The sequence below is a fragment of the Pundamilia nyererei genome, unplaced genomic scaffold (assembly GCF_000239375.1).
Source record: "Pundamilia nyererei isolate P.nyererei 1_Seehausen unplaced genomic scaffold, PunNye1.0 scaffold00212, whole genome shotgun sequence".
Taxonomy (NCBI): Eukaryota; Metazoa; Chordata; class Actinopteri; order Cichliformes; family Cichlidae; genus Pundamilia; species Pundamilia nyererei.
The window spans coordinates 374,228-379,528 of NW_005187613.1; positions in this window are offsets into that span (position 1 = coordinate 374,228).

The window sequence follows — 5,301 nt, forward strand, 5'->3', positions numbered from 1 at the left end:
GTACAACACTCCCCAACACTGGGTGGTCATGACAATTTTCATATTAATGATCATGAGACAGACCTGGCAGCCCATTGTTCGTCAGTCGTGCTAGTTTCAGTCATGCAAGTGTCCTGTTTATAAGGCTGACCTGCAGTCAGCTGACTCTGAAGTCACTTGGATGAGTGACGAAACGTTTCTCCCCAGTCGACATTTTGGGATCCGTCTTGGATGTTTGTCACTGTGATTGTTACTGGATCCTGTTCAGGGAAGTTGCAATGGTATGCTCTTAGATCCACTGAGCATTGAGTTTGTGTGTTGCGTCCTTCTCCTATGTGCTCTTCCATTGCTCCGTCTTCAGCCTTGGTGGGGCTGCACTCATATTGAATTCAAAATCCTCCTCCTCACATACAAGCTCTTAAATAATCAGGCCCCATCTTATCTACAGTTGTGCAGCAACAGCTGCCAGTTGATCTGCACATGGTTTAAGAGCTCTTCCTGCTACACCGTCAGGACCAGCTGGCGAAGAACTGGTTTAGGGTATCAGGTAAGGTGATGTCCAGGGAGTTTGTTTGTGTGCGACTGTCTTTGTAGCCAGTGAGTGTCTTGATCCCCTGCCATGTATCACATGTAGCACATGTGATACAACTTTTCACGGCCACTACAACCTGGTACCAATTCCAGTTTGGGCAGAGTGTAAACACCCGGGGGACACAGCTGAACAATGTCTAACTGACAAGACGGGAAGCAAAACTGAACATCGCAGATACAAGACAAACACTCAGACTCAGGTGTAAACTTGACACTGGGACTGGGGACAAACAGACAGGGAGACATGAGAACAGAAAGGGAAAAACACAGGAACCAGGAATACAGACATCCTAACTAGATAATACAGGGAGAGCAGGCAGACACGAGGACGTGCCTGGGGAGACGCAGGAGATGGGACAGAGACAGACTGGAGACCAAAGGGAACAAACAAACAAACAAGAGCCAGGGACTAAAAATAAACTCATTATTTCACTAGTGTTTCTAAGTTACACAAGCTTGAATCCAAGAAAGTGAATCAGAAGCCCAGAACAAACTCACAAACTCTCAATGACCCAGGACCATGACATTTAAGACCTTTCTGTTCACACAGGCTGACGCTTGATAGGTGTTCCTGTTTGGTGTCTTCCCATTTTCAGTCTTTTGGCACTTTTCAAATTACACAGGTTGGTATGTCTTTATTTTCTGTCTTAAGCACAATCAGTTTACATGTAATAAAATGTGTTGTATAAATAAAATTGTCATTAGGAGCCACAACGCAGTGTTGTGTTGAAAAGACAAGAAGGCCTCAAATAAACGAGTCACTGAAGACATTTGTACAGATAAAAATGGAAACATGAGGTCTGTGCAAAGATACCAGTGAACTAGGGATCGAACCACAAAGCTGCTCGACCGCCTGAGCTACAACTACACTGAGGCAAACATTTTAAAATGCATGTATGTACTAAACAGGTGCAGCTGTGTCTATTAGGGTGAAAGTTAATCATTTTCCATTTCCTTACTTTTCACTCAGTGGAGTATGTTCTGATGACTTTTAGAAAATCTGAAAGGTACAGTTGACTGACTCTCAAATGACACAGTAAAGGAATTTTAAATCGCTCCTGGCTACATCTTAGTTTAATCTCTGTCATGGAGGAGGACCGCACATCCATGAATAAAACACTACAGCCACCGAAAAAGAAAAGCAAAGCCTTTTTGCATTTCCTTTCTCTGACACACTCACGGCATTTGAAAACACTTTTCATCACGACCCCAAAGAAATCTGCCAAGAAAAAAGCAGGAATCTGCTTTTGTTTCAAGCAAAAAGTCAGAATGTGGTTTCAAGACTCTTTTTCTTACTATGTTTTTATGTCTTATGGCAGATGGAGCTCTGGGCGCTGACACAGATAATGAGAGCAGAGAGAACAAAGTCACCCAAGTGCTCATTGAGCAGGGTTTTTTCATTCTGCTTCCTTTTCTTTCTGTCAGCTGATATTATCACTCCTTCAAACCTGCTCCTGATGATGTCTGTGTTAATGGATGGTGCAAATGAACTGATATCGAATTATTCTGTGGGTGTGATTTTCACTAACAATTCTTGCCACATAAGCAACAATTCAAATGTTGCTAGATGATATACAACTATGCTGACATATGTTTAGATACTGAAACGTAACTCAAATGCACGGGTTTTCTGCAAACCTAAAAATAAATCTAAAAACTGGGTAAATATGTAAGCCAACCAGAAGAAGCTACAGCCTGGTACACGGGCGAGGATTGTACCAAATTCATGCTTTAAAGATGGTTAAATAATTCTGTTGATTTATTTATGATCTGAAAAGTAAATATATGCAAGAAAACATGAAACATTATATTTATGGGCTGATATAAATGCAACTGGTCACTACATTCTGCTTTTTGTGCACTTAGACTCACCCACTTGCATGCCCTGCGGTGTATGTGATTGCAGTGTGTTTCTCGGTCAGTGGGCTAAAGACAAGATTGTGCGTTATGGTCAAACCGGTTTGAGACAGACTACTTCCCCTTTTGTCTTTCTGACTTCCATTTTCTGTTGGTGTTTTTCTGTTCTCGCTGTTTTTGATAACACATCATAATAACTACACACCATTAAGCATTACTCAGGTATTATATGTAATTTTGTCTTGATACAACACAATATTTTATACTTTTTAAATGATGGATTGATCAAGAAAATGAACTAGTTCTTCAATAAGCCAAATACTGTATGTCCACATGATGCCTGTCATTTGCAGGTGAGAGCAAGCCTCAAACAATACTGTAATAGGATGAAAACATTCATCGTAATGCACATCGTATTGGACAGCTTCACTGCAGCAGCAATAAGTAGCCAAATGTCATGTTGGTGCTGGAAGCACTTTTATACATGCCTGTTATTTTTGGCTCCAGAAAGCACACTTTAGGCTCTCTTACAAGTGACGGCAAAACGAGGCCTTTAACGTGGCTGACAGTAAATAGACATGTAGCTGCGGTGGTTAAATGGAACCCCTAACGGGGTGCCCCAAGAAAAGAAAAAGTAAAGAAACCAAAAGAAAAAAATTACACAAAATATAATAAAATAATATAAATAATGATATATCGCATGAATTCTACTGTTTTCTTCCTCAAAACAGAAAAGATGCATGAGACTTAGTTACTAGCTTGTTTCAATGGGCAAAAAGGTTGAATTATATTGTTCATAAAAGTAACAATATTACAGTTTGCCATCATTCCTCATTTGTTTGATCCCATCATAATCAGCCTTGTCATTTAAAAATCATTATCTTCAGGATAACACACAGAGGAGAGTTTAACTGCCCAATGTCTTGATGAAGATTTACTTCAGTTAATCCAGCAAACGACTGGAGGGAATCCTCATGGGATGCTGCAGCAACTCCAGTCCCTGGACAGGTTATTAGAGCAGCAACGCATAATTGCAACTGGTGTCTGAATCTTTCACTCCACCATGCATCACCAGCTTCGCCTCCACTGTGAGTTTCTGACACAAAAAGAGAAAAAGAAAAAAATGTATGTGCTTTCCACAGGGAGACTGATGTCTGTATTTTTATTGCATTTGAATTTGGAAGATGTTGCAAGTTAAAGTTAAAACAGACTAGAATAAGGGCAACCTTACAAACACCATATCGTCTTAAATAGTCATTTGTCCATCCATCCATTCTTACTTGAAATAATAAACTTTATTGGAATATCATATTTGTTTAACTATACTCACTTTTAACTGCAAGCTAGTGAGTGAAATTGATCCTTGTAATTGATGTCTGCTACGAATATGGGTTCCTCAAGAGCAGACATACATATGGTGTGACCTAGAGAAGAATGAACAGTAGGAGGAAGTCAAAGTACCCGGAGGAAAATCCAAAAGAAGTGTCCTGTTAACAGCTGTCTAAAATTCTACAGGCTAGTTACCACAGTCAGGAGATTTATTGTTAGGGATATAGAAGATAGCTTTGGTACGGATACCTTTTATTTTTAGATAATTTGTACAAACTAGAGAACCTCAAGTTGCAGCAGCAATCAGTCTATCTGCTGCTGGGGAAACTTCAAGGTATTCTGGGCAGGATGGATTTCTCCCCTGAGGACTGTTTCCACTGTTCTGGAACACCAGTTTCAGGCCATCCAACTCTCCTTTTCCCCAGCAACAGCGTTTCCCAGCCTAGTCTGGTTGATTGGACTAGGGAAAAGAGCATGGTGGAATAGTTGGTTGCAGGTCTGTGAATCTGTCAGTGACTGTCATTCTGGTTTAGGAACATCTAACGGTTTAGCCAGTTAACCCAGAGTCAGCAGCTCTGAACACCAGCAGCAATACTTTCTTGTCTCCTCTCCTGTCCAGGCCTCAACATATTCCAAGCTTCAAGCTCCAACTACTTTTAAAATTTAGGAGGCTCATCACACATTAGAGTACGAGTGCTGGAGATGCAAACACTTTTGCAATGCTTGTCTGCTCATGAAGGTTGCCCAAGTAAATCCGGGCTCTGATCCACAGAACATGCGTTCCCTTGGGTTTTGATCTGACTACAGGTCATTGAGTTACAAATCAGTGGGGTGCCTTTTTTTTCTGTCCTCCAGCTGTAGGAACAACAGTGCCAGGTGGCATTATTGGCACATCTGGTCCAAGTTTGCAAACTGGCTTTTGCTTTGCAGTAGTATGCTTGGGCTGCAAGGGACACACACAGGGATGTTACAGGTGATGCTGAGATGTTCACCAAAATGTTGTCTAGAATTAAGTGTGAGTCACCACAGCAGAGGGCACTTTCTAATTCGTTTTTTTGCTTGCAGTGTGTGTGAACAGTGATACATGAAAGTCTGTTTAATGCTCAGCCTGGTTTCTGTCTGTGTCTCTGCTGAAGAAACCACAGGTAGTGAGTGGGAGCATGAGTCGCAGAAACTTTTTGAATAAATGAAAAATAAAGAGCTGTAAAAATGTGAAAATAAATATAAAAAACTACCAGGTTTAACGTGTATATATATGAACAACAAAGATTTATCAACAAGCCTATCATGAAGCCTATATACAGTTATTACTGCGGTTTGTTTAAAATATTTAGTTACGTTTAATTTCATTTATTTATACAATCCAAAAACTGTTGTTGCCAAATCAAACAACAACTGCCTTAAGGTACTTCACCTTAAGCATCTTAAGGCTCAGCTACACAAGAGCTGCACGTGCAGATTGTGTTTTGAGAGAGACGACCTAAATGCAGACAATGGTGGCAGGACTGGACTTAAGTAAGAGTGGGGCTTATTAAGCTAGGAGGA